The sequence below is a fragment of the Alligator mississippiensis genome, chromosome 11 (genome assembly GCF_030867095.1).
Source record: "Alligator mississippiensis isolate rAllMis1 chromosome 11, rAllMis1, whole genome shotgun sequence".
NCBI classification, from domain to species: Eukaryota; Metazoa; Chordata; order Crocodylia; family Alligatoridae; genus Alligator; species Alligator mississippiensis.
The window spans coordinates 69,612,440-69,629,714 of NC_081834.1; the positions used below are offsets into that span (position 1 = coordinate 69,612,440).

A 17,275-nucleotide genomic window follows, 5' to 3' on the forward strand; every position below is an offset into this window, starting at 1 on the left:
GGCACAAAGTACAGCTGGCCAAGTGCCAGGGCAGTTGTCTCCAGGAACTCAGATATGGAATACATAGCCTTCTCTCAAAAAGGATGGCAGGAACCCTTCATGTGTGGGACCAAGTGGCCACAAGAACATGCTAGCCACCCAAAAAGAGGGGGCCCCTACCCTGAGATACAGGGAGGTCGTGTTATTAAAGTAGTAGAAAGGGGGGGGGGGGTAACGCTCTCCCAGGCCAGAAGGCACAGAAATTTGTAGTGATGCTTAATCCCCTAGGTATGGAGGTGAAAAGAGAAGTCTATGAGAACGCATCTCACCCCTTTTCCAGCACTGGGAAGAAAATAAAGTATGCTGCAGCAATTTTAAGAACAAAAAGAAAATAACAAACGTTTTCACTCCCAGGCACCCCTGTCTCTCGCCATCCACACTCTGAAAAGGGAAAAAGACTGTTCCCAGGCCAGAAAGGAGCTCCATGCTGCAAACTGCTTGACATCGAGCCTTCCACTGGAAAATCCTCCTCTGCTCCAGGAGGGAAAGAAGGCTGAGACAGGCACCATGCTTACAGGGCACAGTCCATCTGAGTAGCCAGACTGCCCAAGGGGGCAAAAGGGAAAGGCCCAGAGCCCTGTTCACAGGAAGATCCCTCAAGCCAGCCAAAGGAAAGAGCTGTCAAACGTATACTGAGACCTGGACCTTGCTTACAGGGTGGTGCACAGCCTTGCAGAATCTCACCGTCCAAGAGGCACAGGACTCGCACCTTTGTTACAGGGCATGGTCTGTTTGGCTTGCCACACTGGCCACAGGGGCAAAAGGGAAAGGCCTAGAGCCCTGCATACAAGGATGGCCCACAGCCAGCCAAGAGTAAGAGCTGTCCCCAAAGGCACAGTGAGACCCAGACCCTACTTACAGGGAGGTCCACAGCTCTGCAGAGCCCAGTCCTCCACCAAGAGGCACAGGACTCGCACCCTCATTTCAGGGTGACCCAGGGGTCTGGACATGGTGTGCCAGGTGCAGATGCAGGAAGGACAGATGCCTGGTCATAGTGAATGGAGAGGAGGCCACAGGTCTGAACCCAGCCACGAGAAGGTCATCAAGCTCTGGGTTCTGAAGAGTTTACCGTCACCCCACAAGACTCTATTTGCATGACAAATAGGTCCAGGGAGGTGATACTTCCCCTCTATAGGGCGTTGGTCAGACCGCAGTTGGAGTACTGCGTGCAATTCTGGGCGCCACACTTCAAGAAGGATGCGGATAACCTGGAGAGGGTCCAGAGAAGGGCAACTCGTATGGTCAAGGGCCTGCAGACCAAGCCCTATGAGGAGAGACTAGAGAAACTGGACCTTTTCAGCCTCTGCAAGAGAAGGTTGAGAGGCGACCTTGTAGCTGCCTATAAGTTCATCACGGGGGCACAGAAGGGAATTGGTGAGGATTTATTCACCAGGGCGCCCCCGGGGGTTACAAGAAACAATGGCCACAAGCTAGCAGAGAGCAGATTTAGACTGGACATTAGGAAGAACTTCTTCACAGTTCGAGTGGCCAAGGTCTGGAACAGGCTCCCAAGGGAGGTGGTGCTCTCCCCTACCCTGGGGGTCTTCAAGAGGAGGTTAGACGAGTATCTAGCTGGGGTCATCTAGACCCAGCACTCTTTCCTGCTTATGCAGGGGGTCGGACTTGATGATCTATTGAGGTCCCTTCCGACCCTAACATCTATGAATCTATGAATCTATGACTCGGCTCGTCTGCAAGGCCGTCCTGCTGCACAGCGCTGCAGACTGCTCCATCTCTCAGGCCAGTGGAAGGAGGCTATTGGGTTACAGGGCTCCTCTCCAACTGGCTGGCTTTGGCAGTGCATGTAGTCTCCCAATTACAGAACACCCAGCGCTACGCACGTTCAAACTGCCTGTCATTCTTGCATGGTAGGAGGCAGTACACACCTTGCTTATAGGGGGCTACACCACTTTCTGGCAGCTGGCCTAGACCCCACTTACAGGGCTGCTGCACTGCACAAGACCACCAACCAGATCCACAGTTTTAGAAACAAGGCGGCCATGACACACGCCTTGCTTACAGGGCTGTCCACCTGCCACCTGACTGCTGCACAAGTGCAACAGCATCAAGCGCAGTGTCCCTTTTCTGGGTTACAGGGAGGTCACCCAAAGACTGACGAAGAGAAAATTTGGCTTATACATGATCTAGACCTAAGAACAGGGAGGTCACTCTGTCCAGAGTCCCTTTCCTTTGCATCCCATTTCTCTGGCTGGCTTTCCTCCTTCCTCACCTCTTCCCTGCTGCTTCTCCTTCTGGTTCTTCTGAAGACTGCAAGAACAACGACCGAGACCAGCTGTAAGTGAACAGAGCCAGAGCACACATCTAGCAGCTGCAACTTCTCCCTTTTGAGCCCTTACACGAAGGGGTTTCAATGTGCTCAGTATCTTCCGGAAACCTGCAATGTTTTCCGTAACCCTTGGCCAAGAACTCTGGCCAACCTCACAAAGTAGGCCAAGATGAGGAGAAATAGGAACAGTAGACCTCACCTAGCTCCCAGACCAGGGGGCACATGAGACTGCACCATCCCAAATCTCCTGAATCCCAGGGTCTACAGCTTAAAGATGAAACCCGAGGAGTGGTCACTCCCCATCTCAAAATGTTCTTACTTCTGCCTCCTGTTAGGCTGGCATGGTTTCCTTCCCTCCCAGTCAGCTCACTCCTACTTGCTTGCCTTGTTGTCCTGTGCAGTTGCCTAATAATACGGTACAGTAGCATATTAGCACTGTCCGTGGTATGATGCGCTACTGTGCAGTGTTATTAGGCTACTGCTCAGTTAATGTCATACGTAGATGCACATAGTGAAAACCTGATGTTCATTTGGAAGTCTGTTCAGCACTAGTACAATGCGGGGAGCTCAGCCTTGGTCATGGTCTTTGAAACAGTGGGTACAATGGTGGTCTGATCTTAGCTGCTCCCCCACCCTGACATTTTCATGACAGCTACGATGACACAAAAGGGCAGCTGCATCACACAAGGACAGCTACAAACAATAACAAAAATTCATTCATATGTTACAGGACTCTGCACTGATGAAATGGAGCATGGGAACAGCACAGAGGTGACAGAGTTCATGTTGCTGGGACTGTCTCAGACCCAGGAGGTCCAGCTGTTCCTCCTTGGCTTGTTTCTTCTCTTCTACTAACTGATCTTCCCAACAAATGTCCTCATCATCCTCACCATCCAAAAGATAACCTCCTGGGCTCCCCCATGGTTTTCTTCCTGGCCAACCTGGCTTTCCTGGATATTTGTTACTGCTCTGTCACTCCACCTAGAATGCTAGCTGACTTCTTCACCTGTCACAAGGTTGTCTCCTACAGGGCCTGCCTAGCACAGCTGTTCTTTCTCCACTTCTTAGGAGGTGCTGAAATCCTCCTGCTCATTGGCATGGCCTTTGACAGGTACGTGGCCATCTGTAAGCCACTACACTATGCCACCGTGGTAAACAGAGGGGTCTGCTGGGCCTTAGTGGTGTCCGCCTGGGCAGGGGGATTCATGCATTCCATTATCCAAGTCGCCCTCATTGTTCCCCTCCCTTCCTGTAGCCCCAACAAGCTGGACAACTTCTTCTGTGACATTACCCAGCTGATCAAGCTGGCCTGCACTGACACCTACATCTTGGAATTGATCATGTTCTTCAACAGCAGCCTGGCCACCTTCATGTGCTTCCTCCTCCTGCTGATCTCCTACGGGGCCCTGCTGGTCTGGCTGAGGGCAAGCTCCTCCCATGGGAAGAGCAAAGCAGCCTCCACCTGTGTCACCCACATCATCATTGTGTTTGTCATGTTCAGCCCAGCCATCTATGTCTACTGACAGCCCTGCCGCAGCTTCCCCGTGGACAAGGTGGTGGCCATGTTCCACACCGTGATCTTCGCCCTTGTGAATCCCATGGTCTACACACTGAGGAATAGGATGCTTCTCAGTGCTATGAAGAGGATGCTGGACAGATCTGGCCTATGGAGACGGAAATAGAAGAATGCCAGAATAGAACTGCAGAGATCAGAACATTTTTGTTGTGCTGGGCAAGGTTTTGTTTGAGTTGTCCTGGAGTAGCACTTTAATCATGGTATAGGTTCTACAAATTAACCACGGAGTTCCTCTGAAGTATGCTGGAAATAAGCTAAGAAACTTAGTATCTGTGGAGTACAGTGGTTCTTTACACTGTGGATACATTACACACAAGCTTTAAGGTGCAGTAGCCTATTACACTGCACATTAACTTGTCATGTAAAAAACCATGCAATTCCACTAATGCACAGTAAAATAGGCTACTGTGCAATGTGCATCTCTTTAAAAATGGCACTTTTCATACTGCATATTAGGGCAGCTTATTGCACATGTAATTAGTACCTGACATTGGAGGTACTAAATCTAATATGCATTTTAAAAAAAGCACATTAATGCAGGTGTAGACATACCTTGTGCATTTTTAATAGTGCAGAACCTATGGTCTAATTTTCTGGGTCCATAGAAAAACTTTGGAATAAATGTATTATCCATGAAGTGATCTATCATATAGGTGGACAGGCTCCACAACAGCTGTGTAGAAACACTGGACTAACTCTATAGCAGGGTTTTTCAACCCTCAGTTGACAACCCCCTGCTCTATAGTATTTATGGAATAACTATAAATTAACTTGGTATAAGCCAGGCAGTAACCCTATATAAACTGTGGAGTAAGTCTACATCATCTGTGGGGCAATTCTGTTAGCTCTGTAAGTATATAGCCCCAAATCCTATATAGCTAATTCTTGTTTGCGCTATTTCAGAAAATGTGCATTACTTCAAGACCCTTAATCCTAGTTCATCCTGGAAAATGTGTAGTTTCCCTACTGGTCCTGCAAAGGCTGATCCCATTTTGCCCTGCAGATCCATAGTAGTAGAAATATCCTTACTAAGAGTACTGCCACTCCCTTTTGCCCAGCAGCCAAGTGCTTAGAGCACTTCTGGAAAAGATGGGAGTCCTAAAGCCAAAAGGAGAGCATGCAAGAGAACATGACTCTTGCAAACCTTTCCACTCCATGGGCTAGTTTTAAGGGGACAGATAGAGGATGCTCTGGTGCCACCATTTGGAGGGATTCATCTGAGAGGGGGGGGGGGGGGGGGGGGGAGGGGCACAAGATTTGGGCCACAATAACTGTGTGGCAACACTCTAATACCTCCGGATAGTTTTCCTTTTATGTATGGAGTGAGCCAGTAGCACCCAGAGATTAACACTATAGTGACTCCATGGTCAGGAAGGCAAAGCCTGAGAGCTGTAGAAAGTGGAAAAGAAGGTGGGACTGAGTGTGAGGTTGGCAAGGACACTGGTTGGATGAGGAGCAAAATGGAGAGGACTTTCCAACCCCCACTCCCCAGCTTTTCAGGCTGCTCTGTACGTTGTTTCATGCTTTTCTCCGAGTTCACATCCAAATGTTTCTGAAGTTTTGATATACATTCAAGTGTTCAGATAGACACAGAGGTTTCGAATGACATACATATGCAAGAAATAAAGTAGACAATCAGAGCAATATTTACCTACTTTTTTTTTTTTGAAGTCACAGAAGATTTTCAACTTTTTAGTCACATAACCAAGTAATATCATCATCTACACAATTGTAAAGAACCAAATGCACTTCTTTTCCTTTCCATTACTAGTGGACCTCAAAGTAGTTTTATAAGAGTTGTTAACACCTAAACAAATACTTATTGTATATTGCATAGTAAAAAAAAAAACAAAAAACAAAACAAAACATGTTTACAGTATGCAGGACTTACTCGGTGGAATCATCTGATCTTTGTTAAGCAGGGATCTGATGGGCATGGTTGCCTTTAGACATTAATATCTACGAACAAAAGATTTATCCTTCAATCCTACTATTAGATCTGCAAGTCATCTGCATTTGTCTGGGGGCTTCTAGACATTATTTCAGCTGCAGCATTGCTTTCCCTATGTGATGGAGACATCATGCCATGTGCACAGCTACAGGTGCATCAAGCAGGCCGTCAGGAGCACCATTGGAAAAATGATATGGCTAACAGCTTGGGCACTATACTGGCTGTATAGTATTTTTCCTTGAAATTTGCATTTCCAAGAAAAAAGTGCATGGAGGTTAGAAGGCTCTGGTCAGCAAAGATGGTGAGCAGGAGGAGGGTGCTCCTAGCCAGAATGACAAGATACAAGAGCAAAAACAATACAAAGAACAGGGGCTGTGTCCAAGTTACCTTGTCAAGAAGCATCCCTTTGTTCCCTAAAATATCCACTTTAAAAATAACATGGTGAGGTTCAATTCTAAGAGACTGCAGTGTCCACAGATTTCAGTGCTTTTTGAAGGGAATTATGAGCATTCATATGCTAAGACTAAAAAAGTTCATTTGCTACTTTATTGACAGGGGTAGTTTGAGAACATTCCCACAAAATAAGACAGTTTTCCCACCATTCCACAAGCTCGCTTCCAGAAATTAGTTGTTAGATGCTAGTTCTTGCACAGGTAAATCCATCACTAACATCTGGAACCACAGAAGGTATCATCACACACACACACACACACACACACACACACACACACACACACACACACACACACACACACCAACAAGATCCCTCTGTCAACTTGCCCTCCTCCTACATAGATAGACATTATCCTTGTCTAAGCAAGCCACATGAAAGCCATGGAAGTAGATTCACATAAGTGAAAACAAAAACTTATCCGAAGATTGCCTAGTGAAATCCACTGCTGAAACTCTGTTCAGACACCCACATGTTCAAGGCTTGGCATACAATAGCACTGACACTCATGCTTCTCCCCCCCCCCCGAGCACTCTTCTACCTTCTTGGTAAAAAAAGCAAAAAATTAAGGAGTGAAATGAAAAGAAGGGACTCCCGTCCTGAGCTGCACGTCCCCACTGGCTGGTCTGGTATCTATCAGAAAGAAAAGAAAGGTCTCACTTTCCTTAGAACTGAAACAATTATATGAAAGAGCAAAATCTCCTTGAATGCAATGCATCAGGGACACTAGAATTAGTGATCTGGAGTTTGACAGTAATAGTATTGTTTTAAAAGGGAGTTAACAATCATAATTACAGTTATAAACACATAGGAAATGTGTAACCATCCTTATGAAGTCCCTAGTGGTTGGAGAGGGCAATTTTATTCAGAATTAAAGCCCCAACAGAAACACACTTGATTCTCCTACATTTCCAGACAAAGGGAGTTTGACATTGCATCTCACTGGAAACCAAATCAGAACTCTGAATGCAAAAGCACCCAAGGCTAGATTCTAGTTCACCTATTGGGTATCTAAGTCTATCTAACATGCCTGGGACAAAGTACAGACAGTCAAGAAGCCTGAGCCCAAATCCATTCAATCTTTGCAGGTTAGTCCAAGATTGACCTGGTAAGCAGGTCAACAGCCACTTATCCTAGATCAATTAAGTCTACATTCATCCAGTTTCATCTTCAACTGGGTTCAGCCATGTTGAAAGCAGTTGATGTGCACTGAATGTCTGCCGAGTTACTGATTTGAACCAGTTTCTGATTGCGTATACCGGTTCGTGTGCAACTTTTGTCCCTAGTCTCGGTGTCTAAGTACGTTTCTAAGGTATCCTCCTCAAGTACCCGATAAGCCATATTACATGTGGTTTTTTTGTCACAGAGTGCCACTTGACTGGAAGACTGAGTCACAAACGATCCCCCCCCCCCCCAAAAAAAAAGCCAAAAAAACCCAAAAAACGAGGAGGAGGAAGATCCACTCAGCTTTCTCAATTGCTGTTTTTTCAGGGACTGGGGCAGGTTGAACTAGAATCTATGTATGGAGGTGAAGTAATGGCCACTTTTCTCAATGTTTGAATGTGAAATTTCATCAACTCTGCACAGGACAAAAACTGAAAGAACTTAGGGTGATGTTAGTCTCCCCTGAAGGTCTAAGTGTACCAAGTGGGTTGCCTACATGGGCACCTAAGACCAAAAATGCCACTTATGTGCAAGTTGGCATGCTGTACCTGGGGTGTGTGGATGACTATGCATGACTAAATACAGAAACTGGGCATATGGACCAGCAACAAAACATGTGCAAGAGCCCCCATCTTTTCACTTAAATATGTTAGTGCTGTAGCCACTCAAAAGGGCAGCCAGAGATCTTGGGTCCTCCTCAAGAAGAGGGTGTTTGGATCTGGGCATCGCTGACCCCCCACAACAATAGTCTGGCCCTTGGTGTAGTGGTTAGACACTGTCCAGCCCTTTCCCCAGTGCTCCTTTTAAAATATGGCCCCTTGGGCAGCCATGGAGGAAGGCATGTAGGAGATACCTCAAGTCAGAAGAAAGAGAACAAGCCAGAGTGTGTGATCTAGCAAGATGGCTGTTAGCCTGAGGGAGGAAGGCCCTAGATTATAGCCTACAACCTTGCTCTCACTGAGGTAGAAGCTTTAATCCCATATAGTGCCCTCTATCCATCTTTATCAATCACTATATTAGTGGCTCATCTTGAAAAGGAGCATTGGGAATGGCTTTTGTAATAGTTATAGTAGTGCAATGAGAGATTGGTGAAGCCAGGGTCCAAATCCCCCATGACCAAGGAATGCCTAGAAATCAGGAACTCAAGCTCCCTGGATGAGTGCCATAGCCTCTCCTCTACAGGCTCAAAGACAGCCAAGTGTCTGAAGTTGTAATGCATCCACAAGGGGTGTGCATATAGGCCTGAACTACTCTTGCACCTGTCCAATCTGCACCACTATTTGGCCATGCATAGTAATCCATGCATGGGGAGCTACATATCCACAAATAAATGCCAACCTGTGTTTGAATGGCATTTTTTGTCCTTAGACAACCCCAAATGTCATGTATATCATGTTGCCTACATACCCAAGAAGGGAATAGAAGTTCACCCTCAGCGACTGTGATTGGCTAGTCTTTTGTGCACTCTTTTCCCCCCACTCATTATTTGTCATATCAATCACAAAAATTCCAATGTCATATACAATGCGATTACTCCATCCATTTCCTTCTTTATTTTCTTCCTTTTTTTCCTCACTATCTTTTCTATATTAAAACCTCAGGGAATCAGGAAGCATGTGTAGTTTTATTAAGTATACTTCATTTAACAACTAATCAGACTTCCTGTTAGAGAGGACTCCTAGAATGGTTAGCTTTCTGCCTGAAAGAGGAGGAGAAAGGAAAAGGGCAACCAAGGGGCAATTACACATATGCACTCACCTGCCACAATGACACTCACTCAATTGCTTTATGATCTCTGGGAGGGGCAGTACATGCCTTAAGGGTGCCATTCCATTTCAACTCCTAAATTGAATTAGTGATTGGAGAAACAGCAATCATCAAGGGATGTTTTAATTTCCTCAAACTAATCATTACACACTTGAAAAAACACGTGTTAGCACTAGAGACAAACTGAAATATTTCACTTGGTTACACACAAAAATAACCTGTTAGGCAACCCAGAAACCTTGGATTGGCCCCATAGTGATACCATAAACAGTGTAGACCTCCTGTTAAGTTTGAATCTTTTTATCTTGCATCAGTCATTTTAGTAGGCCTTTAAATTGTGTTAAGTTAAGTTGAGTTAGCATAAGGAAGACTAACTGAGCTAGCCTTTCCTAAAATGTTCTCTCACCTGTGGCTCTCAGTTTTCCATACTTCTTCCCTTAGTGATACTATTTTAAGGCATCTGATGGGAAAATGAGATAGCAATGTTTGAAAAAAGTTTAACTTGTACCCAGTGACCTGGGTTGAAGGTGTTAGAACATGTTAGAGCAATCTAAAGTGGCTACATACTGGTCCTATTCAATTTTCTCTCACATTCTTCTAAGGAGTATTGGTAAGTACCTTAGAAAGAAAGGCTCAAGGGAACAGTTTGCCACATCCTAGGGATGCTTTAAGTTTAAAACACATGCCATCTGGACTCTGTAGGCAACCATTATGTTCCAGCACCTTACGGATCAAGTATTTGTGCCCCAGAGTCATGTGGTAGCGTATACAGATGTGTGGCAAAGTGAGAGTCCCTAGCTAGCCACAGGGCTAGTTTCCCACCTGACTCTGGCCACTTTGCCCACCTGTCTCACCCACCATGGGTTGTTGCTAATTAATTAAATCCTTAATTAAGGCAAGAGGCTGCCCATTGTACACCCCAATATTGGGGGGAGATGAGGGGCCTTTCCACAGCTCCATTCTGCCCCTACACCATGGCCCGGGCCTCACAAATGGCATCTCAGGAAGTTGGCTCAAATGTCCCCTTTGCCCATTAGCTGTGACCCCAAATCATGGGACCTTTGACTTCTGTAAGCCCTGGCCCTGGCTCAGACCAGTCAGGACCCCAAGCTTCTTCGCTCATTGTGCATGTCCCTTGCGGTAGACCTCTGGCCCCTGACCCTTCCAGTCCTGGCCCCAGCATTGACCAGTTAAGTGCCTTGGCTGGGTTTTCACCTCCTGCCTGCACTTCAGGATCAGGGTCTCCCATTCCCAGCTCAGGTGCTCCTGAAAGTGTGCCTGGCCCTGCAATATCATTCCCCCAGCAGGCTCAGGCACCTCCAGAAGCTTACCTGGCCTACCCTACTCTGATGTTATATGGCCCACCTGAAGGTGAAGGCTAGGGCTAAGGCATGCCTACTCACCTCCCCAGTGAAAGGCAACTGGCCTGGTGTCTCCTGGGGGCTTCCACACCACTCAGAGCCTCACCAGGCCACCCACTCCCACCAGGCCACAGTTTTAGGTCATACCAAGGACCAGGAGCCTCCAAACCACCCCCTACAGCTCTTCCCTTAGCTCCAAACTTTTTTTTTTTTTTATTACAAAGTATCAAAACCATAAGCATTTCAACTCGACCAACAAAACACCAATTTTCCTCTCTTCAACCTCAAGACAACACATCCCATCATAACATAAAATTCCCAAACAAAGAAATACTTCTCCCCTTTTTACGTTATCAGCTCAAAAACTTTTTTTTCCAAACACATAATATACATCATAAACTTATTCCTCCTAAACCTTCCCTTCCCCTTCAATCCCTCCTACTCAAACAATTTTCTCCAATCGATATCTTCCCACTCCCCTTCCCCTTTGTTCCTATAATACTCCAGTTCCGCGTATTCTAAGCTCACACATTCCCGTGAAGTGAAATAAAGCCCCTTCTGAACCAGCAGACACCTTGTTTTCCACACCGCCAGCCGTGTACACAATAATAATATCCGAATTTCCCACTCCCTCACCTTATGCTTTACCAGACCATACACCGCCCCCTCATAACTCACGCAATCCCCCCACCCTATCGCTTTACAGAAACTTGCCACCCGCTGCCAAACCCTCTGTGCATAAAAACACTCCCATAACACATGCAACACCGTTTCCTCCCTCCCGCACAATTCCCTCGGGCACTCCCCCGACCACAGCAACCCCCATTTCCTCTGCTCTGCCCTCACCGGTATTACCTTCCTAACAACCCTCCACGCAAAATCCTCGTGCTCCCCCTTCCACCTCTTTCCCACTATCCCCTTCCAGACCCTCCCCACCTGCCCTTCCGCCGCCTCCTCTATATTGGCCATTTTGTCCCTCCCCCGAATTTCCCTCAATACCCTCTTTGCTTCCCTCAACCCCTCCCACCCTAAACCCTCCAGCCCCTTTGCCCTCAAAAACCCCCATCCCCGCTCATACCACCTCTCCGGTCTTTCAGCCCACAGCCCCATCCACCTCCCCCCATATAGCCCCAACCTTCTCAAATACCTTCCCGCCCAGTATTTACACATTGCCCCCACTTTCCTCCCTTCCAACCCCGCAGCCCTCACCACGCCTTTCCAAAAGTGCACATACAAAAAGACTTCTAATTCTGGAACACCCCACCCTCCCAGATCCTCCCTCTTGTATATCTCCCTCCTCGCCACCCTCTCCGTCTTCCCCCCACAAAAAAAATACAAACAAAAACACACATTTCCCTTTGCACCCGCCTCACCTGCAACCAGGTGGGCAGGTACACCATTGCTACAAACAAAACTGTTGGCAACAAACACTGCTTTATAATCCCTACTTTCCTTCTAAATGATAGTTTCCTAGTCCCCCATATCCCTGCCACTTTCCTCACCCTGCCTCGAACCTCCTCCCACGCCCATTCACCCTTCCCCCTCACATCCATATACACTCCCAGTACCTTCAAACCCTCCCTCTCCACCCGCCACCCCTCCTCCTCCAACCCCCTCCACTCCCCCACCGCCAACAAAGCGCTCTTCCCTTTGTTCACCCGTGGCCCCGCCGCCTCCCCATACTCCCTAATTCCTTCCACCACCCTCCTTAAAGCCCCCTCATCCCGAACCATGAAACTCACATCATCCATGTATAAACTAACCCTCAACCCCCCTCCCCCCGGCATCGGAATTCCCCTCACCCTCCCATCCCTTCTCACCCTTTGCGCCAGTGGCTCCATACCACATAAACAAACCCAGAGACAGGGGCACCCCTGGCGCACCCCCCTCTCCACCCGGAATTCCTCTCCCAAAAACCCCTTCACCAGAATCCTACTCCGTGCCCCCCCATATAGTGCCACCCCACAAATTTCCCAGGAAACCCCATCCGCCTCAACACCTCGAACAAAAACCCATGCTCCAAACTGTCGTACGCTTTTTCCAAGTCCATGCTCCCCATCACCACCCTCCACCCCCTCTCTCCCACATATTCCAACACATCCCTCCATACCCACTGTGTATCAACCAACCTCCTCCCTTCACCCCACATGTCTGATCTTCCCCCACCACTTCCCCCAACACCCTCCCCATCCGTATTACCAACACCCTTGCGAATAACTTATAATCAACATTTAACAAAGTGATCTGCCTCCAATTCGTGAGCGCCTCCCTATTTCCCTTTTGATATAATAATACCACCACCCCCACCGCAAAACCCTCCCCCACTGCCCCCATCTCCATAATTTCTTGGAACACCTCCACCACATCCCCCCCCCCCCACCAGCTCCCAAAACCTTTCATAAAACTCCTTCACCAGTCCGTCCAACCCAGGTGTCTTCTCCCTTTTCATTCCCCCCCCAAGACCTCCCTCACCTCCTCCCTCATATCCCTCTCCAAGTCCACTCCCCCTCCTTCCCCTACCCTCCCTTCCAATTCCCCCAAAAACCTCTCCCCCATCTCCCTGTCCACCTCCCGCTTCCTCTACAACCCTGAATAAAAACCCGTGACCTCCCTCAACACCTCCCGTTGCTCTTCTATCCGCACTCCCTCCCCCGTAACCACCACCCTCACCTCCCTGCTCCCTTTCCTTACCCTCTCAAAGTATTTTCCCCACTCCACCCCCTCCCCTACCCATGGTGCCCGTGACAAAAACAACCTCTTCCTCTCCCTCCCCCGAAACCACTCTTCTACTGCCCACTTCGCCTCCCCCAACTCCCGCTTCACATCCTTCCCCCCCCATCGCCTCCCGAACCAAATCCTGCACCCTCCCCTGTAGTCTCCCCAATTCCCTTTTCCTTCCCCACGCCTTCTGCTTCCCCACTCGTATAAACCACCTTTGAATTTTCTCTTTTGTTGCTCTCCACCACTCCCATTTTGACTTGAAAAGAGCCTTTATTGTCCTCCACCTCCCATATTCCCTCCCAAAAGCCCCACACACCTGCACGTCCCCCAACACCCTAGTATTTAATCTCCACACTCCCCTTCTTCTCCCCCCACTTCCCCAACCCGCAAATCCACCCTCAGCCACTTGTGATCACTAAACCCCACCTCTCCCGTTTCCTTACCCTCCACCATCACCGCCCCCCCGACACAAACACAAAATCTATCCGTGACATCCTTCTTCCTCCCGGATCCATCCTTGTTCCCACCCGCTCCCCCTCCCACACATCCTGCAACCCCTCTTCCCAAATCCAATTACTCAACCATCTCCCCGTAGTGTCCAAATGCCCACCCCCAACACCCCCTTCCCTATCCCCTTCTTCTATAATGCAATTAAAGTCCCCCACGACAACCTTCTTCCCTCCCCCTCTCCCACATATCCCCAACTTCCTAAAGAAATCTCTTCGTTCAGCTTTCACCGCCGGTGCGTATACATTAAAGATCCCCACCTCCTCCCCCCCCCCCCCACCTCCACCTTCATATGCTGCAGCCGCCCCTCAATTAGTGTCTCCACCCCAATCACCCTTACCTGTGTCCCATTCAGCAAAATACCCACCCCCACCACTCTGTTCCCTCCCACCCCGGCCCACCAAGACTGCCCCTTTCCCCAACGTTTCCTCAGGAACCCATAACCCCTTTCCCACCCTATCCCGCATTCTTGAACACAAATCACATCCGCTTCCAGTGTTTCTAACCACCCTCCCACCCTCTCCCACCTTTTCCTTGTTAACAAACTCCTCACATTTAGTGAAACTATCCTCACCACCATTTCAAAATTTTCCAAAAACAAAACCACCCACTTTTGTCCCCTCACCCCTCTACCCCACTCCCACTCTCCAGTTCACTCTCAGACCCATCCCCTGGAGACACCATCCCTTGTCTCCATATTCCCGTTGCTGCGACCAATCCTTCCACCGCTCCAGGACTCAAATACCACCCCCCCTCTCTCCTCCCCACCCCATCTCTTCCCTCCCACCCTTTGTTCTTTTGTCCCCCTTTCCCTCCTCCCTCTTTCCCCATCTCTCCCAAATCCCCCACTTCCGTTTCCATTCCCACTCTTTTGTTACCCCCTTTCACCCCCCCCTTGCTTTTTCCTTTTCTTTAAGCTCCCTTCCTGCCCTTTTTCCAGGGCTTCCATTTCCTCTGCCCAGCTCTCCCCTTCAGGTGTTTCCGCTTCCCTCAAACGCTCCACCATCCCTCTCAGGTGTTTTAAAGCTTCTGCCCCTCCTTCCTCCTCTCCCTTCTTCTCTCCTTCTAACTCTTCCTCTACCAACCCCAATACTGCTTCCTCAATTTGTCTTCGTCCTCCCTCCCCATCAGGTGTTTCTTCTATTATCAATTCCTCCTCCTCCACCCACGCCTCCAGGAGTTCCCCATCCCCTCCTTCCGCCTCTTCCCTCTGTTCCCCATGGTCTTCTTGTACCCGTACTCTGTTAGCATACGAGAACAGGCAATCTCATTGAAAGTGCCCCTCTCGCTTGCACCCCGTGCACACCAGTTTCTCAGTGCACAATTGTGCCCTGTGCCCCATCCCCCTACACCGAAAACAAATTGTTAAAGCACAAAACGCCACCAAGTGCCCCCCCAACCCACACCTACTACACAGCTTTGGCTGGTCATTATATGTAATGTAACCCTTATGCATCCCCATCCGCACAACTGGTAGCAAGTGCTTCACACACCCCAGATTCCCCACTTCATGTAAGATTACTCGTGCCCTCCACCCCCGCATCCAAACCCTCCACCAGTCAAAACACTCTTCCACCATTTTCACCTGCTGCACCCTTGCTTCCAGCCAGTTCACCACATCTCCCTCCTCCACCATATCCGTATACATCTTTATATACACTGCTCGTTCCCTCGTCTTCTGGCCCACCTCAAACCTCAGCCCCTCCAGCTCCCCCCGCTCCACGGCCGCCCCATGGGCATCCCAAAAAGCACTATATGCTTTCACATTCCAAAAGGACACATGCCACTCTTGATAGTTATCGAATGCTACCACGCAGACTAAGTCTATGGGTTGCATCTTCAGGACTCCAACAAGATTTTAGATATAAAGTCCCAGCGCTCAAAGTCTTTGCTCCCTGAAATCCTTCCCTCTCCAGAGTCACCTTCACCTTCCAATGAATGTCCCTCCTTCAGTCGTCTTCTTCCCTCTCCGGGCCCGCCGCTTTCACCATCCCTGCCGCCTCTTTCTCCTGCCTGGCCTCCTTCCTCCATCCGCCCTCCATTGTCACTGCCGCCGCTGGTCCGCCCTCTTCAGGGGTCTTCCCATTCCCCCCCACTCCCAGCTGGACCTTTCCCTGGCGTCCTACAATACTCCAACCCTCCGCCGCCGCCGTCTGCTCACCTCCTTCTTTGTTCCGCTTGCCTCCTCCGATGGTTTGACTGTTCTCCCCACTCTTTCCTGAGTCTCCTCTCCGATCTCCTCCGCTCCCCAACCTCTGTCCGCTCCGATCTCCTCCGCTCCCCAACCTCCGTCCGCCTCACCATTTCCTTCATCGCACTCTTCGTCTGCACCGCCATCTCCACTCCCGACGCCCGGCCTCTCGAGGCCCGACCAGGCAGCGGCCGGACCTAGGCCCGTCCGCTAACCTGATCTGAGCCTTCAAGAGGCCGAGAAGTGATCTCCCTTACCTCCAAAATGCTCCAAGCAGCCTTGCAGCCAGGCAATGTTACTGCCAAGCCTGCCAGCAGTAAACTGCCCTGTTTATATAGGCAGCCAAGGATCTAAAATGGCTGCCGCAATTAAGCACCTGCTGGGCTCAGCCCTTAAAGTGGCAGGCACCCAGTGTCCTGCCACAAGATGATGTCACAGAATAATGGAGTTATAGAAAGTTAGAGTTGGCAGGGACCTCAGGAGGTCACTTCTAGTCCAACCCCTTGCTCAAAGCAGCACCAGCCCCAACTAGATCATCCCAGCCAAGGCTTTGTCTAGCCAGATTTTGAAAACCTCCAAAGATAGAGCTTCCACCATCTCTGGGTAACCTGTATTTTTTTTTTTTTTACTACCCTTCTAGTGAGAAAATGCTTCCCAATATCTAACCTAAACTTCCCTCGCTGCAACTTGAGATGGTTGTTCTTTGTTCTGTCATGTGCCACTGTTTTGAGAACAGTCTGGCTCCATCCTCTTTCAAACCTTGCCTTGGGTAGTCAAAGGCTGCTATTAAATCCCTTTTTATTGTTTTCTTCTCTAGACAAAATAAGCCCAATTCCACCAGTCTTTCCTCATAACTTATGTCCCTCAGCCCCCTCACCATTTTGTCACCTCTCTGCTGGACTCTCTCCAATTTGTCCACATCCTTTCTGTAGTGGGGGCCCCAAAACTGGGCACAGTACTCCAGATGTGGCTTCACCAGTGCTGAATAGAGGGAATAATCACTTCCCTTGACCTGCTGGCAACACACCTACCAATGCATCCCATTATGCTGTTAGCCTTCTGTACAACAAGGACACACTGCAAACTCATATTCAGCTTATTGTCCACTGTCACTTCCAGGTCCTTTTCTGCAGAGCTACTGCCCAGCAAGTCAGCCCCCAGCCTGCACCAGTGCATGGGATTGTTCTGTTTGAAGAAGTTTGCACTTGTCCTTGTTGAACCTCATGAGATTTCTTTGGGTTCAATCCTCCAATTTGTCTA

At 48.8% G+C, this 17,275-nt stretch overlaps 1 long non-coding RNA gene and 1 pseudogene across 2 annotated transcripts; one reads left to right on the plus strand and one right to left on the minus strand.

Moving 5' to 3' along the window:
- The first annotated feature begins 3,073 nt into the window (after positions 1–3,073).
- LOC102558647 (olfactory receptor 4N2-like) lies at positions 3,074–4,033 on the plus strand (annotated as a pseudogene).
- A 1,235-nt stretch (positions 4,034–5,268) lies between these two features.
- On the minus strand, positions 5,269–16,308 carry LOC132244224 (uncharacterized). 2 transcript variants are annotated; one of them, XR_009455804.1, is made up of 4 exons: positions 15,986–16,308; positions 9,642–9,695; positions 9,227–9,310; positions 5,269–6,937 (listed from the first exon to the last, which is right to left on the minus strand). It is a non-coding gene; the product is annotated as an uncharacterized LOC132244224 (long non-coding RNA). The 2 variants fall into 2 exon arrangements; XR_009455803.1 differs by lacking the exon at positions 9,642–9,695.
- Between the last annotated feature and the right edge of the window lie 967 nt (positions 16,309–17,275).